Below are 19,108 nucleotides of genomic sequence, written 5' to 3'. Positions count from 1 at the left end.
CATGTCAGGCGCCGTGCTAGACCCATATGCCTGGGCATACTTGACACCTCGAGGAATTAATTTCCAGTCGCTCCTTTATCACGCTTTTCGCACGTCTCCATTTTTGCCTTCGCCTTTGATGCCTTCCCCGCCGCTGCTTGCTGTGGCGAAACCTCTGAAATGAACGTTTTTCAATTATGTATATGATGAAGTGCATTCTGTGTGGGAGAGAGTAAGAGCATAAATTAGCAGCCGACTGCAAATGAACCTCGGTGATGGGAGAGATGAATAGATTGGAGGAGGAAATGAATAAATGAGCTAATTAGTAAATAAATTAATTAATTCAATACAAATAAATAAATAAATCAAGTAAGCAAGCGTCTGAGAAATACTAAAGCAATCATACCACAATATTTCCTCGATGTGAGTTAGTCTTTCTGACGATGCTTGGCATGATGCCTTATGTTTGCAACACCAGGGGCTCCACCACACAGCACAAACAAAAACTGGTCTCAGATTACACGGTTTAAGAAATCATGTCAGATTTTGACCTTGAAGATTCGAGAATTTTGGTCGTGTCATGCCACCACCCAATTGCAACCAATAACCTGCAAACAGAAGGAAACTCTAACCAATGATGGTCAGTATGGTGACCTTATCCACCTGCTCTTGTCTAACTGTTGGTAAACATTCTGCTTATAATTGTAAGATATCAAACATTATTTTACAAGTTGCAATCAGGATCTCTTGGAATCCGTTAAAAGAAACTGTCCTCACAAATAGCTTTCACTTACAACGTAACGCCTCCCCAATTCACCCAAGGGAAGATTTGAGCCAAAGAATCGGGCCAAGAATCACGTAGCTTTACCTCAGCTCGAACATACGCTCCTCAGATCTCCTCTCGTCTCGGCCCTGCTCTCAGCAGGCTTTAGACTGACTGATAGTTTAGCTTATCACCTGCAAGGCATAGGCGCCCCTCAGGACTCCGGGATGACATCTGTTCCAGACATTAACCACCAGCAAAGCCCCCTTACCTAGGGCTGCTGACAAGCATCTGAAAGGCCCCCCGCCTCCCCGTCTCGAAACACACAATGTAATGAGGATGCAATCTAGGCTCCCCAATCTTCATGGGCCCACGACAACTGACTCCTTTGCACACACTCCACCCCCAGCATTAACCATCAACAAAACACCCTTACCTCAGGCCGCTGACAGCATCTGAAAGGCCCCCCCTTCTCAAAACACACAATGTAATGAGGATGCAATCTAGGCTCCCCCATCTCCATGGGCCCAGGACAACTGACTCCTTTGCACACACTCCGCCCCCGTCATTAGCCACCAGCAAAGCCCCCTTTACCCAGGACCGCTGACAGCATCTGAAAGGCCCCCCCCCCTTCTCAAAACACACAATGTAATGAGGATGAAATCTAGCCCCCCCATCTCCATGGGCCCAGGACAACTGACTTCTTTGCCCCCCCTCAGAGTCCTTGCCCTTGCCCTTACCCTTTCCCTTGTTCGTCTCCTCTTCTACCCTCATGCTCTTCCGGTCTTCCAACTGTACTGTAAACCCAAGACCAGATTGGCACCAGGGCCATGTTGGAGCTCAGAGTTGGTGTGCATTTGTGTGTGTGTGTGTGTGTGTGAGTGTGTGTGTGTGTGTGTGTGTGTGTGTGTGTGTGTGTGTGTGAGTGTGTGCGTGTGCGTGTGCGTGACTGCTTATATGTGTGTGTGTGTGTGTGTGTATGCATGCATGTTTGTGCACACATACATTTGTGTGTGTATGTGGTTGCCTGCAGTTCGGGGTCCGTGTCCCCCCGCGTCTCCCCCCAGTGCATGGTTACCTGAAGAGGCGAAGTGGTTGGAACAGATCAGGAGTGTGTTCGGCCACGCGGCAGGCAGGCAAGGGTACAACTGAGCAGGCGAGCCGCTCAGCTCGCTCAGCTTGAGAGGCAATCTGTCGCTCTTTTTGTGTGCAGAGCCAGTGGAGAGGAGAGAAGAGGAGAGGAGAGAAGGGGAGAGGAGAATAGAGGAGAGGAACGGAGAGAAGAGAAGAGAAGAGAAGAGAAGAGAAGAGAAGAGAAGAGAAGAGAAGAGAAGAGAGAAGAGAAGAGAAGAGAAGAGAAGAGAAGAGAAGAGAAGAGAAGAGAAGAGAAGAGAAGAGAAGAGAAGAGCGGAGAGGAGAGGAGAGGAGAGGAGAGGAGAGTGGGGAAGGGAAGAGAGAAGAGAGAAGAGTGGAAGGGAGTGGAAGGGAGTGGAACGGCGAGGAGAGGGCAGTCCCTTCACGCTCAGCACCGCCAGAGCCGGCCATGTGAACACAATCCCATTAACCTCCCGCCGGCTGGAGAGCCATTGTGGAGGTCCAGTAAACAAACCCTTTAGCCAGCCAGCCAGTCAGCCAGCCACTCCAGTCTCTAGTCAGGGAAGCCCAGCAGGTTGGGGCTTTGGGCAAAGGGGTTAGCGGTCCCGGGTCCAGGAGATGGGGGGCTGGGGTGCGGTGGTGGTGGCATAATTGGGTCTGCAATATGTATTAAGTGGGGGGGGGGCTTCAAGATGCCTTTGTTCCAGGGCCGGCCAAAGCTGTCAGTTGCCCCCGACAAGAGTCTTCAGTCTCTCCACTCTCCAGTGCAGTGGAACATGCTACTGCTTACGAGTCGAGGACACTGAGCAAACACTTGATATACCTTCTTAGCAGCAAGGCATGGTTGCAGAGCACTCGCCTGGGCATGTGCGTGGCCATGTGCCGGTTGTGTGCGCGTGGAGTGGTTATGTGTGTACTTCTGTGTGTGTGCTTGCAGGGGCGCTGATAAAAATGTTGGGCATCATGAAAGATTCAAATGTTGGGCCCCCAAAATGACAAATTCTGTTATCAGCATCCTTCCTGGGCCCAGTCAGAGCTGTTGGGCCCTTAGAATCTGTAACACCTGACCCCCCCTCGCGGCACCCATGTGTGCTTGTGTGTGTGTGTGTGTGTGTGTGTGTGTGTGTGTGTGTGTGTGTGTGTGTGTGTGTGTGTGTGTGTGTGTGTGTGTGTGTGTGTGTGTGTGTGTGTGTGTGTGTGTGTGTGTGTGTGTGTGTGTGTGTGTGTGTGTGTGTGTGTGTGTGTGTGTGTGTGTGTTTGTGTGTGTGTGTGTGTGCGTGTGTGTTCGTTTTGGTACCATAGCGTGGGTTAGGGATGTGACTCTAAAGCCGTAATGGTGGAAATGAAGATGATCATAAAGATCGCGAAGAATTTCAAACCTGTAGATGGAATGCTTGTTTTCATTCAGACCGCAGAAAACAAACCAAAGTGAACAACAACCTCAGACTCCCAGTGACTTTTACAGATGGCATGCATTCAACAAAGACTCTTGGCTGAAAGTGGAATCACCAGTGCGACAAAGCTGAAAACCCCATTTATAGAAGCTGTCAATCAGCCTGTCCTTGGAGTGTGACATGGAGATTATTGTACTTAGCTTACTTGAATAGTGGTGTTTGTGTTGGGTAATGATCTTTACAGGGCATGTCCTTTGATTGAATGTCTAACGATACTGCTATTGAAAACCCTAGGTAAACTGACCCGGTTTTACCTTTCATTTTAAAGGGACACTGTGCAGGAAATGGTCAAAAAAGGTACTGCAACTATGCTGCTCATTGAAACTGGGCTGCCTATTGCCAAATTTGATCTTTACATGAAAGTTTACTGAGTAATAAAGAAATATGTCTTTTGATTGAATGTCGAACGATACTGCTATTGAAACCCTAGGTAAAATGACCCGGTTTTACCTTTCATTTTAAATATTAAAACATATCTACTGTTTTGCCAAAAAAAAGAAAACGTTTTATCATCTCCTTGATGTGAATGATAAATCAGAGAGAATAGACATACCGTATATACCATATCCGAAGGGTTGCAAGCAATAACCTAAGATGACGTTTGTTTGTGTTCTTTGGCCATCTACTTTGTCCATGTTTCAGTTGTCCACACTCACTCACAGCCTGTGCAATTGTGGGCCGATCAGTGTGTGTGCGTGTGTGCGCGTGCGTGCGTGTGTATGTGCGCGGCACCCATGTGTTTGTGTGTGCGGTACAATTTCCGGTGGCGATTTAGTCCCTCCGAGCCTCTTGAGCATGTCTACAGGGAGAATTGTGTTTTGACATTATTGTGCTGCCACTGAAGCCATCCTTTCAGCCAAACAGGGGCAGCAGGGGAGGGGGGAGTCAAAAAGGGTCAGCTTCAATCAGCTCTGAGTACAGGACTGCCGCTTATTGCTACACACCAGTACAGCATGTGTGTGTTGTCCTCCACAACCGTTCAACGAGAAAGAGAGACACATCACGGTTGGCGTGATGGATGAAAAAACGATGCTAACTGACTTTAAGGGAACAAAAACTAAAAACAAAATATCTAAAAATCCAAAGGCCACATCTGTGTATAGGTCGAGGAGTGAGACTTTGTATGCATGAGGATAGAACTGCACGTGCGTGTGCGTGTGCGTGTGCGTGTGCGTGCGCGTTTGCGCGTGCTCGTGCGTGCGTGTGTGTGTGTGAATGCATGCCTGCGTGTGTGTGTGTGTGTGTGTCACAGACTTACAGACTGTGGGGGGAAAAAGTGGTGAAAATTTTACAAAATGAGTGAAACACACAATAATTATTCTGTATCCATTCTGGGCTTGATCTCCCTCCCGCCCTATCTCTTCCGCACAGCACTGAGCACTGCTCACACGACAGACATGACATGAATTGACAATGATTCAACTGCCTCATTGGCGCTCCCTGCCTCTGTGTGTGTGTGTGTGTGTGTGTGTGTGTGTGTGTGTGTGTGTGTGTGTGTGTGTGTGTGTGTGTGTGTGTGTGTGTGTGTGTGTGTGTGTGTGTGTGTGTGTGTGTGTGTGTGTGTCTGTGTGTCTGTGTGTGTGTGTGTGTGTGTGTGTGTGTGTGTGTCTGTGTGTCTGTGTGTGTGTGTGTGTGTGTGTCTGTGTGTCTGTGTGTGTGTGTGTCTGTCTGTGTGTGTGTGTGTCTGTGTGTGCATGTGCATGTGCTACTACCAGTGTTTGTGCAAACTCAATCATATATATGTATGTTTGTGTGTGTGTGTGTGCATGTGTGCATACGTGGGTCTGTATGAGAGCGTGTTTGCAGCAAGGGATTTAACTCCACAAGCTGTTCCGAGCACCAAAGGCTAATTTTGTGCTACATGATTTTTAAGAAGCCAAACGAGAAGGCAAAAGGGCTGCCGAGTCCTCGTTGCACTTTGAATCTGCCTTCCTCCACCACTGCTCTGCTCTCAACTCATTTGCAATCAGGGCTGCTCCAGCAACCCCTTAAATAACACACACACACACACACACACACGCACGCACTTGTACACACACAGGCACGCACGCACACAGGCATGCACACACAGGCATGTACACACACACATACACACTCGCACGCACGCACACACACACACGCACACCCACACACACATACACACACACACCAGCAAACTGGCACGTCTGTTTGCCTCCGTCCCTCCGTTGGTTTGTCCATTCCCTGCACTTTTTATCTCGCAGCTGCACAACCCATGTCTCTGCTCTCGCTTTCTCTCTCTTTCTCTCTTTCTCTCTCTCTCTCTCTCCCTCTTTCTCTCTCCATCTCATCCCTTTTTTCTCCCCTTCCCCCCGTTTTTCATACGCCACAGAGCTAACTAGTCATTGTCCAGTCGATTATTCCTATTTTGCCAACAAAAGGTCCCTCTGTTCAACCAACCTTTTTTTGTGTGTGGGGAGTGATGCTGTGGTCTGTGGGCTGGAGGCTGGAGGCTGAAGGCAGAGGAACTGGAACTGTAGTTGGCGCTGGAAAGACTTGGAAAGGTTGCTTGTGTGGCACCCTCACCCCCCACCTTAAGGGCCTCTGACAGCTTTATCTGTTTCCCTTGGTATAATCACCTGAAAGGGCCCCTCATCTCATCTCAGCACATGTAATGTAATGGGTACCAAAGTTCTGAGCACGCCCCCAGATCCCCCGTCTTACCCCGGGCCTAGGACAACTGGCCCACTTATCTCCCCGTGTTCTTCCCTCCCCAGCTCCACAACCCCTTTCTCCCCACTAGCCTGCACCCCCCTCACCCCCTCATCTGTATTCATCTCTGCACCGGTAATATGCCACTGCGTTGCTAGCTGTCGGATGTGTTGCCGAGGCAAGTCCACTGCTGCAGGGCAGGCAGAGAGTGAGGCAGGCAGGCAGGCAGGCAGGCAGACAGGCAGGCAGGCAGGCAGGCAGGCAGGCAGGCAGGCAGGGAGGCAGACAGACAGCAAGGCAGGCAGACAGACAGCAAGGCAGGCAGACAGACAGGAAGGCAGAAAGGCAGGCAGGCAGGCAGGCAGGCAGAGAGGCAGAGAGGCAGACAGGCAGGCAGGCAGGCAGGCAGGCAGGCAGGCAGGCGGCGGGCAGGCAGGCAGGCGGGCAGGCAGGCAGGCAGGCAGACAGGGAGGCAGACAGAGAGGCAGGCAGGCAGACAGAGAGGAAGGCAGGTAGACAGGGAGGCAAGCAGGCAGACAGCAAGGCAGGCAGGCAGGCAGACAGGGAGGCAGGCAGGAAGGCAGAGAGGCAGACAGGCAGGCAGACAGGGAGGCAGGCAGGCAGGCATCGTGGGCATGATGCAGTGCAGTGGTGGGGGCAGCTTTTTTTAATGATATTATTGAGGGTTTTTTCTGCGTGCCCTGAAAGTACATTGATTTTCAGGTTGTACTTGTATGTTTGTGTGTGTTTGTGTGCACATGTGTGACTATGCATGTATGTGTGCGCGGGCGTGTGTGTGTGCGTGCATGTGTTCGTGCGTGCGTGCGTGTGTGTGTGGTTTGCGCTGGTGTATGTTCCCATGTCTGTAATTGCCTGCTTGTGCATGTTTGTGTGCATCCGTATGTCACTGATTGTTTATGCTTGTACGTTCATGCACGTTCATGCTTATGCATGTTTCGCATTGCATTGCGATGTGTTGTGTGCATGCGTACATGCATGCTTATGGATGTACGTGCTTGTAGGGAAGCTGACAAGGCGGGACAAAGGGGCCAGTTGTCCCGGGTCTCCCAGAGTGAGAGAGGCCCCAGAATGGGGTTTTTAATTACATTGTATGTATTGGATGGAGGGCCCCTAGTTTCAGATCACTTTGCCCTGGGCACAGCAAAAGCTCTTAGCGGCCCTGCATGCATGTGTGTCTGTGCTTGTGTGTGTATGTATTTCTGGGTGTGTGTACACACACATGCCTTGTGTGTATGTGTGATTGTTGAGGCCTCCCTTCATGAGTGTGGTATAATGGCCAGAATACCGCTGTAGGACACATCTGTCTAAAAGGTCTTTTACTGCCTTGCCAGTCTGCAGGGGGTTTGATGAGATAATTAGAGCGCCCATTGCTGTTCGGCAGAGCCTTCGCACCAAGCCGCAAACTGGAGTGATTGGCCACATCTCAGAGCGAAAGAACATCTGCTGCATGATGGCCATATTGGGTGAAAGTGCACTGCATGAAGATGTTTTCGGGGGAAAACAATCAATTAGACGTCCATGGCAGCAACAACTACAAGTCCTTGGTTGAATTCACATTTAAAACATGGCATTACGTAAAGATAGATAGATTAATTGAATGAATGAATGAATGAATGAATGAATGAATGAATGAATGAATGAAGGAAAGAATGAATGAATGAACTGTTCCATAAAATCCTCCTTGGAATACAAAAGGACCCAATTTGATCGAGAGAGTGGGAGCGAGCTAGGCTTTGAGATGGCCATTATGTTGAAGAAGCAGAAAAGAGAGAGAGAGAGACAGGATGTAGAGCCGGGCATTTTACCCAAGCTCACTCTCTCTCACTCACCCAATTCAGGGAAACCTTGGCCAATCCAAAAGTACTTACAAGCCTGAGCACAGCCTGATCCTCTCTTTGAACTCCATTCACCATCTTAGAGAGAAAATAAAAAGTAATAAAAACAAAATCGAACAGTCCTTTTTCTCCCATTATCACACTCTTTCGCATTCATCAGAACAGCCGTTTGGCTCGTACGCATTTGGCCCATCAAAACTCTCCCCCAAGTCTCCTTGATGTGCAATGGAGAGGCCGTGCGAGGCAAGCACAGATGGGCGGTGTCATTACAGGCGCTTCACATGTATAAGGATGATGGAAAGAGCCTATTGATGTAAGGAGATGAGAAGGGAAGACTGCTTTGACTAGTCGCGAGCCAATGTTATTAGCGCTATCACGACACTGATGTAAATTAGCGCACTGCTAACGCACTCTATAAATATTAACTTTTTTAGCGGTTCTGGGGCGCTGGGACACTTACAACTACTGTAGATGATATCAGAGACAGCTCTGGTTACACATTTATGAGCTGTGCAATCCATAAAACATTATTTATGCGGTCCTGTTGGTTACACGGAAAGAAAGAAAGAAAGAAAGAAAGAAAGAAAGAAAGAAAGAAAGAAAGAAAGAAAGAAAGAATATATTGCCATGAAACTCAACACTCGGATATATTTATATATAAAAGTTCCAACTTGACTCTCCTGTTGATATAAATGTATTGGCTGCTGTTTACCATTGTTTGAATTTCAAACAAAGCATAAATTATGCAATGGGATTTAGACCTATTATTAATGAAGCATATGTCCTAATGCAGCATGTCCGCAAATGCGGCAGGAATAGTAATGAATTAAAATGCCGTGGGCCTTTCCCAGCGTGGGCTCTGAAGTACATGTACATGTAACTACACTACTGTAGCTTCATGCCATTGAATAATTCTGAAGTTCTTTGCAGCACATGTATATTGTCATGGTTTTAAAAGCCAGTCAAGAGGGTTTCCATTAACTCGAATGAGTCTAACTCATTAACTCATATCATTAACCCTTTGTAGTCTCATAAGAAGATAAAGCGGGTTGAAACATACAACTCATGCAATATATGGTACACAGTTTGCTTGTGGTTCATCTTCGCCTGTGTCTCAATCAAAATCAATTATGGCATCCAGAAAGGATGGTTAAAATAATGCCATGTTGTTTGGAGCAATTTTTCGGCAACTCTAAAAGATTAGATTGTTCCTTCAGGTTTGGAGTGTAGACGCAAATAGACTCACTGACTGTCCATCACTTAAAGCAGTGTTTCCCAACCTTTTTTGTGCCAAGGCACACTTTTTCCCTTGAAAAAATCTCGCGGCACACCACCAACCAAAAATGATGAAATAATGAAAACAAATAATTCTCTGATAAGAATGACTATATTAATATAGGCGGCTACAAAGTGTCTTGAATAGCAATCAAATAAACACAAAACTGTATTGTTTTAGTCATATTTTATATTTCCTCTTTCAAATAAAAAGTCCTTAATGTTCACTTCTTAAAGAAGCTATAAACTTCAAAGTAGGCCAACAATTTACAAATTGTTATTCTGTCCAAAAGCATTCTATTAGCAGGAATACAGAAAATAGAAATAATGCTTATTCTGACAGTAGCAACATTTGGGAAATATTTCACTGAAGATGCATATGTACAAATATCAATCTCTGTATATTTTACTCACTTAATCTTAATGTGAAACCTATGCGTCTTTCACCTTTGGCTAAGGCCCGCCCTAAAATGCCGTTTGCCCACAATCACAGCGCTGCAAAAGGACAAGGTCGGTCAGAAGAAGTCGGACAGTTTGACAGCGCTCCATGAACTCAAAGCGGAAATCTCATGTTTTCGAATTCAATATTACGGTCATATTATTAAAAACGTATTGGAAATTGTGCCAAGGGTGTTAGTGACAAATGTGCAAGTTTCTCCGCGAGGTAACAGGAGGTAATCGCTTTCCCCTTTCCCTAAAACCGGGCTATATTATGCTTACCGGCAGTTGGATAGTCTGGCTTGAAGGGTCTCGGCATCCTCACACTCGACTAGAAAGCACGCGGACCAACAAACTACGTTGTGTGCTCAATCATGCCACCACCTCACTCGTTTAACTTTTCAGTAAGGTTGTAAGCAAAACACAAATCTGTTTCAGGGTAGGATTTTGGTTTTCTGACCTAATTAATGAAGAAACAGCGCTAGCAAAGTTAACTATCAGTCACGTCTAGAGGATTGTTTTGATAGCAGCTGATGGACTTTTTTTTAGGGCTACCGTACTGAAGATACATCAATGCAATTCGCTACCTGCTGCCTCCTAGTGATAAGGAATTATTTCATGCTTAGGACGCCAGTCAACAGCAGACACTAGGCTACTAGAAAATGGCATAGGCATTATTTGCTGATAATAACGATGAATTAAAAAAAAAAAAAAAAAAATCCCCAAGAATTTTCCACGGCACACCTGACGATCTCTCACGGCACACTAGTGTGCCGCGGCACAGTGGTTGGGAAACACTGACTTAAAGTATGTACCAGTGCAGTCAACACAAACAAACATTTCAACAACAAAAGTGTCTTTGTTATTCCACGACAAAATTGGGGGTCACGTAACTCTAGAATGTTCCAGAAGACTCACATTCCATATCTCTTTTGTCTTGCCAAGATGCTATCTTTCTGGTCACGGCTTGCATGAAAGCCCTCACATTGAGGTATGGGCCATTGTAACATGGTTCAAAACATCCCTGAGTAGTTTTTTACACAACTTTATATAAAACAATGTTTCCAAAAATGGCTTGAGTGGTTTGTACCCTTGTGACATGCTGAAAAGCCCTTATATTTTGTCTTTGTTGAGCTTCATTGAAAGAGTGGGCTGTCTCCACTTCAAAACAGTAGTGAGTGAGTGGGGTAGAGTACCGTACTGTAACAGAGCAGGGGTGCATTTCTCAAAACCGTAGTTGCTAACTATGTTAGCTACTTTGTAAGTCGCAATGCAATTTCCCATTGACAACTACCCAAGTTGCTAACGGCTAACAACTACACTTTCAAGAAATGCACCCCAGATTAGGGAAATGTAAAGTAGGTAGAGTAGAGTATATTCGAGTACTGTAGATTAGATAAGACAAGATGAGTAGACAAGAGCAGAGGAGAGGAGAGGAGAAGAGATTAGACTAGACTAGAGTAGACGAGTAGAGCAGAGAAGAGTAGAGCCGAATATAGTTGAGTGGAGTAGAGAACAGAAGAGAGGAGACCCTGTATTGATCCGAAACAAAATTCAGAAGCTCAATTACACCGCTTAGCATAGCTTTACTGTGATGCGTGAAGACACAGCCTCTGTTACATTTATTGGTATCACAATGACAATGACCAATTTCTAATATATTACTGAACACTCTGTTTTACTATGTCGTAGTGGTGATGTACTATGGTGGTAAAGGTTTGTCAAGGGATGCTACTCACTGCGCATTAAAACAACGACAGCATTACAATGTGCTGCAGCAGTCTGTTGGTATTAGCATAGTGAACCTGATGCTTGCCCTCCATTATTCTGTGGCAAGGAGTAAAAGCTTTTTTAATTTGTGTGGAGCATGAGTGTGCACTATCTTATCCACACTGCATTTGTGGTCTGTGTGCGTGCGTGTGTGTGTGTGTGTGTGTGTGTGTGTGTGTGTACGTTTGTGTGTATACAAAGTCATTAACTGGATGTATCTGTTTGTGTGAGTGGTCGTCTGCCCCAAGTCCATAGATGGGTACACCAATTTTTGTGGTTGTACTTTGTACACACAACACACTCGTGTGTGTGTGTGTGCGCGCGCACTCGTGTGTGCGTATGTCTGTGTATGCATGCATGCATGAGTGCGCGTCTGTGTTTCACTTTCCCATTAAAGACAATAAACAGACCATTTAAATCCTGTGAGCCTATGTGGTCTGTTGACTGTCAAACACCAATTAGCAAGTAGACTTTACAGTGGCAGAGGGGGAGCAGGGCGGTGTGTGTGCGAGCGCGCGCGTGTGTGTATATGTGTGTGTGTGTGTGTGTGTGTGTGTGTGTGTGTGTGTGTGTGTGTGTGTGTGTGCGCGCACAACCAAGTCCCCTCCAGCTTACACCACTTTGGAGTCCTGTCATCTCCTGATTCTTTTAAGGGATTAATGCCCACTTTTCAGAGGCGTCGGGGGGGGACATAAATGGGCATTGTACACTGTGTGCCAGAGGATTTCGCCGCTGTAAAAAGACACGGGCTTTCCAATTACGCCTCCATTAGGGGATTTCAGTCACGTTCCGAGGGGATGTACGGGGCAGCGCATTGTCTTCCAGTTCCCGGCCCCACAGTCTCCCCTCACACTCACCAACCACCTTGTGGTTGGATCATTAAACCCCATAGGTTTCCATCACGGCTGCCTGGGAACATGCTGTACATCAGGGAAATGGGGGCCTTTTTTATGCTCATTGTGCTGTCGGACCTAATTGTAAATCCTCTCAACGTTCTGACAGCGTGCTACGCAGAAAATTGCATTTAGCAGACATTTCATTACAATAAAAAAAGATTTTTTACAAAGTGAGGAACAGGACCCGAGGTACTGTGTGCGAGGTGAAATGAAAGAGCGGAGAGTGAAAGAGTGCGTTGTTTGTTTGAAATGTTGTGGGGTGAAAACGGAGGCAAACGCACTGCACTCCAAAGTAGAACGTAAGCTAATGACTTGCCGCTTTTCAATCCCACAGGCATTTTGACAGGCGTATTTTTAGCGGTGGTAATAGGGGGCCCTGAATTATTTTGCCCATATCTTGGTAACGTAGACACATGTCAAAGCCAATGAAAAGAGACCTCAGCAGGCTACAGCAGGACATTTTAGCCATGCGTCAGTGGTCCAGTCATGCATTTTGGATGTATTTTTGTGAACAGAACAATGGTCTCTCTGACGGGGTGTGTGAGAGACAGACCAAGTGTGTGATGGAGAGAGGGGTGGGGAGGTTTTTTTCAGAATACATTAAATATTCTCTTTGCATGGCTTTACACAGGGCTGCCTTGTTGGTATCACTGACACTTTGGATATCGTGTCTAGAGAACAAGAAATGAGCTATAAAATAATAATAATGAGCCAATAATTAGTTTCATGGCTTCAGTGTTATATAAGTGCAACATTAGAGTGCTACATGACAGTGGTGGTGAATTGATTGTAATTAGTGTGATTATTCAGCACATGTGTTTATCCATTTTACATTGTGTGACTGCAATGGCATTGGGGTCACCATTACATGGACTCAGGAGTTAGTGCAGTTAATTACCTTTGTGTATAGCTTGCTGTTTACGTTTTAATTCGAGTTGGATAATAAAATAGCTTGACAACTGTGTGTATATGTGTCCGTGCAAGTGAGTGTGTCCGTGTGAGTGTGTCTGTGTGTGTGTGTGTGTGTGTGTGTGTGTGTGTGTGTGTGTGTGTGTGTGTGTGTGTGTGTGTGTGTGTGTGTGTGTGTGTGTGTGTGTGTGTGTGTGTGTGTGCACGCGTGCATGCGTCTGTGTTATAGTAGGCCTACCATTTTTCCCAGTGATCAAATTTGTGGTGTATTGAAACAAGAAGAGACCCGCTTTTAAGCAAAACGGAAGAGCTTTTTTCCCCAAAAAAGGGCAATGAAGTAGGCAATTAATGGTGTTTAAAATAATGGCCTGTGCTTTTAAAGAGAGTAATTGAGCCGGAGAGTCTAGCAATCTAGCAGTAGTTGCCGTGCAGAGATAAAAGAGGAGACAATGGCACACCCCAAATTGGGATGTTAACCTTGGGCCTGGCTGCAGCTTAGATATGGGCTTGCAGAATGGTCCTGTCTTTGGACTAATGGACCCAAAGATTGGGGTTGCGTAAGCAGTAATCAGTTTACACTTGTTATGTGGTAATTGGTGTTAGCCATTTTTTTAGTATCTGCAGCAGCACTTCGTGAAGACAACATGAAATCAAATAAACTTGTGAATAAACACATGAAAATAAATGGATGTGCACACACATGCGCATCCGCATCCGCGTGCGCGCGCACACACACACACACACACACACACACACACACACACACACACACACACACACACACACACACACACACACACACACACACACACACACAAGCCTACACTCGGCTACAATGCAAAACTCGGTGGTGGCCAAAGCCCACAAAGAACTGCATTCAGAATGAAACAAGCATTAAATGTGGCCCACGCTATATGGCAAACACTCAAAGCTACACAGCAAATTCTCCCACCATCCTCCACAATGTGCTGCGCTTTTCAAATGTGCCCATCACGTGAGGAAGCTAGAGTTAAGCTGCCACCACTTTAAAGGACTAAAAATGCCTACCAGAAAAACTGCAAGAGCTACCAAAAGATGTTTTGTGTATGCACATCCTCAAGCAAGGGGAAAATAATCTACAGTATACGACCATCTACAGTATACAGCTGCAACCGCATGTACCAGCAGCAAAATTCAAAGCTGAAGCTTCTTATAGGCTTCAGTTTTTTTTTAACAGCCCAGGAACACTGTGTGCTGATCTGCTGCTTTCATTCATCATTTATTTCTTCTCTTTCATAAAATTTCTTTGCCGTGTTTCAAGCTGTTTTTTTTTTAAGAGGGTCTGCATTTTGTACATGTGGCCCTAAAACAGTAGGCCTACGGTACATCTTGTTTGGTTCAAAACGACCTCTCGAGGTGGTAGTTACAATCAGTCGATCGCCGACTGTGCAATCAGTTGAAGAGGACTGATGTCTTGGATGATGTGCTGAGGTTGCTAAGGAAACAGATGTGGATAAAAAAAATGGTGAAGTTCAGCAACTTGAAAGAAAGTTGCAAGTTTTTACTACCCAACTGCCCAACCAACGAAATGCTAATTATGCTAAGTCAGTCACAACAAACAAACCTCTCCATAGAGATGAATGGTATTTGTTAATCCGATAGCAGTTAACCAACAAGTTTGGAGACGTGGAGTGTGATTTTATCTGTTTCTTAACCCCGAGATGAAAAGTGCAGGGTGTGGATTCAAACAATGTGGATGACTTCCGCTGGCAGTTGAATGACAGGAATAATAACGATATTTGTTTGTCCTGAGCCAGCCATGAGAGCTAGCAACAATAACATGATGTTAATATGATGCGTGTCATAAAAAGCAACTTTTTATGAAAATACCAACACAACATAATAGCCTACTACAAATAATACTACAGCGAGCACACAAGTACAGTTCATCAATTATATCAAGCTCCCAAAGTACACAAGCACAGTTTATAAAATATACCATGTCCATAAAAGTTCTGATACCATTTGTGTAAAATCATGTCTTACATTGAGATGCCTTCCTTTGTGTCAATTTCTGACGCTGTAAGTTATGCCATGTATGTGGCTTTCAAATGCACACACAACAGTCCTTTCTGCCCACTATTTTATAATATGTGGCCAGTATTCAAAGACCTTATAATTCCTTTCTGCAGCTAAATACCTATAAAATAATGACTAAAATATCCTGATTTGTATTAATTTCAACGGTGAGAACCATGGCATTGACCGACATAGAAACAGTTGCTATTGGGGGGCAGTGCTTACCGAAAAGGTCAATTATACACTTGTACGTCTCTCTAGGTACAACACACCCGGACACACTGAGGGGCAGTATTTTACAGTACTTATAATGTATCGCTGCAATACACCGTACAATCCATTTTAACAAGGGTGGTGCCATTACTATTTTGGTGGTAGTTGTTAGTGCTCAATCATTTAAAAGGATATGGACAGCTTAACCAGAAGGTCGGAATTTCTGTGTGAACACAACAAATGCTGACATAGGTGGGACAATAAGGTGGATAGAAAGATTCGATTTGTTGCAGAAAGCATGTACAGATGTGGAAGAAGCCACCAGACTACCTTCTCGGTTTCAACCATACTGTACACATGAGAAAATGGTAATTCAACACTCAGAGAGTACTGTGGTACCAGAGAAAATGTAATATTGTACGAGAACGTTCACTAGCTGGTGGCCAGGAGTGGCACTGCAGCTATGTTCTCGCAGCCAAGTAAATAATGAATGGGTCCCAATGGGGCTGTATGCTTCTTATAATTGTATCTGCCCGTGTAATTTTTTTTCCTTGAAATAATGAAGTTGCGTTCGATAGATAAGAGTAAGTGAAAGCATTTGCCGACACGTTTGCATCTTGTCAAGTGTTAGATTCGTGAAAATGACCCTTATTTAAACTATAGCAATGACATAACACGTGAAAGTCGACTTTACGGTACTTCACCATTTGTTTCTGTAGTTATAAGTCTGACTTCAGATGTCGATGTGTTTGAAGTTATGTTATGATTGTTGCGGACATCTGTTATTTATTGCATTTAGGGTGGTGGAAAAGCGGTAAGTGTTAATGGGGTAGGAAATGACAGCGCTCATCCTTAAGAATTTGGGCACCTTCAATTAACATGTTGGGCGGTGGTGGGGGGGTTTCAGGTGTGTGACCGTAGATGTCTCTGCCAGGATCAGTCAGAGTATGTCTCTCGTCAGCTCTGGTCGTGAATAGTCGCAGAGATTCCTCAGCCACCATGTATTAGCCGAATGCTAGCGTGTTGCAGGACAAAACTAACAAGTCTTTGGGAGAACAAAGTCATGTCAGGAACCTTTAACTTCACTTCTAATACAACTTCCATGATAAGGTACAGAATTTGCGCACATCTTTACAAACCAGAGAACAGAACCGTCACAAATCCCTGCTGAGCCATTTAGCCCAATAGGCTCCCATTCATCTTTCACTTGGCTGCGTTCGCCAACGGGGCTATAATGGGAGTCAATGGTAGATACCTTTCTCATAGCTTAGAGAATCTCTGGTGGTACCAAATACACTCTAGATCTAGAAGATGTTATATAAACTATCTAAGAAGTGTTGAAATCTCCCTGCATTTTTAGATGCGTCCCAGCATCTCTATAAGAGGGTCTGTCTGTCCGTCCGTCCGTCCGTCCGTCCGTCTGAAACGCATTTGTCTGAAACGCATTCCTTCAATTGTTCCTTACTGTGGCCACAAGGCGGCAGAGTTGCCATTTTGGACCGGAGCGAATGCGTGCAAGCCAATTGTTCCTTACTGTGGCCACAAGGTGGCAGACTTGCCATTTTGGACCGGAGCGAATGCGTGCAAGCCAGAACATATTACTAAACAGGCAAGACGGCTGATGGCATTGTGAGACAACTGAGGGGGGCATTCAATTTTCGCTATTGTTTTGCGTTTGGACAATGGGAGGCAACTTTATTTTGGTTCGTCAGAAACTCGCGGAAATGAACGATTTAGAAGTCGGCAGGCAGTTTTTGACACAGATGTTTGTGCTCGGATAGAGAGGCGTTTGCATTGCATAACGCTCCACGGCATGGAACCGTAGTTAGTTGACAGGCGACCCGCAGCGCATACAGCTCTTCCTCTAAAAGTTGACCTGTAACATTTGGTTATAGCTTTTCTCCTTTCAAAACATTTACATTTTCCTTTGTGCGTGGATAGAGGGGCGTTTGCATTGCATAACGCTCCACGATATGGAACTGTAATTAGTTGACAGGCGACCCGCAGCGCAGCTCTTCCTCTAAACGTGGACCTGATATGGTTAGCTTTTTTTCTGTAATAACATTCACATTTTCCTCCGCTTTTCTCCAGTCCACAAACTCGGGTTCAGAGGTCTGTGTGTAGCCTACGAGCCTCCCTTTTAATATTCCCAGCGAGTTTACTTCTGCCTTTTCAGTAGTCAGTTTGCGCTGCGCACTGGAGCATGGTGCTCGAACTACAAGTAGACATCTGGGCCATTTGACATACGGTGTGTCAGCCTACTCGTAACCTACAGGGAGGTTCTTTCGTTGGCGGGCTCGTACCCCACAGGTGCTTTTCGTTGCGCTCAGAGAGAGCACAGGACATAACGCGTCTTTCGTAATTGCTTTGTAGTCGTTTGAATTTGGTAAACTCTGGCACGGGAGCTCACTGCTTTGTGCCTTGACGGTGGTGAAGCTGGTTTTGAAAAATAAGCGCATAATTCACCTAAAGGGTGAACCCATAAGCACATGATTCACCCAAACGATTTTATTTATTTATTATTTGTCGATGTTTAGATTCTTTCCCACATGCACATGATGCTGAAATGGCGTGATACTAAAGGTTGATACTAATAAATGTCTGGTCATTTGTAATGTAGCCTACTTCATCTATGTGAAATTTGAAATCATATGGTTCTTTTCCAAATCCAAGAATGATAAGCTTATTATAGCCTAAACTACAAAAAATAAAGCCATGTCTTGCCATTTTGCTGCCTGCCACATTATTTGGAGTGTCCATGATGACCAATAAACAAAAAGTACATCCTCAGGGGGGCGTTGACAGGTTAGGAGGAGGCCAGGGGGGTGTTTAGGGGGGAAAATTGCATTGTTGGAACTGGCATAGAGGGACGCATCTGTTGTCCGCCTGTCGGCCTTGTTTTTTTTACTGTGGAGTATCTTATTGGATGTATTTCATCAAAGACCAGCCTCATCATATCAGCATAGAGCTTGAAAGTCCCGCCCCCTAGTTCCGCATTTCATGGGATTGTAGCTGACCACCTAACAGCATGGTAGCGAGTAAATATCTTCTGATTTCAGTCATTATATGCGCTGGACTACAAATACCGGTATGCTGTTTAAGAGGCTAGATATAGATTATTCATGCAGAAGTATCAATATTTTGTTCCGAGGCCGTCCGCATGAAAAATGTTAAGAAACACACCCTTCTAAATCGCTTGGAGTTTCGTACGAAAAATTAAACAAAAATATCAGAAATAACATATATGGAGCTTGTGGCACAATTTGAAGGGGATCGAAATATCATTTTAATATCGCCATTAGATTACATGCTACGAGTTTCGGCTAAAAACGCTGTTGAGGTCCCATGAAATCGGGGGAAGTGACGTCACTTTCAAGCTCTATACACTTTTGCATCGCTATCAACGTATGGTTACAACAGCTGAGGTGTCAAAAAGGCCCAGGGGCCGGATGCGGCCCGAAAGATGGTCTAATCTGGCCCTGGACTTGTAGAGAATATTAAAAATTATTGATTTCGGCGATCCAATCCAATGCGGGGCATGGACGATCCAATTCAATGTGGCAAGTTCCAGGATCGATGCGGCAATTTTATTAAGTTTCAATTACTTCCTTGGATATTTCGAGAGCAAATGAATGTTAAATTAAATAAAGGTACTTCAAAGCATTGCAAGACTGATACAGACTGATCCAGACTGATACAGTAAACAGCCAATAAATTGCTGCTCAGTATCTG

Source organism: Engraulis encrasicolus, chromosome 9 (assembly GCF_034702125.1).
Source record: "Engraulis encrasicolus isolate BLACKSEA-1 chromosome 9, IST_EnEncr_1.0, whole genome shotgun sequence".
NCBI classification, from domain to species: domain Eukaryota; kingdom Metazoa; phylum Chordata; class Actinopteri; order Clupeiformes; family Engraulidae; genus Engraulis; species Engraulis encrasicolus.
Note: the sequence above shows the minus strand (reverse complement) of the source record.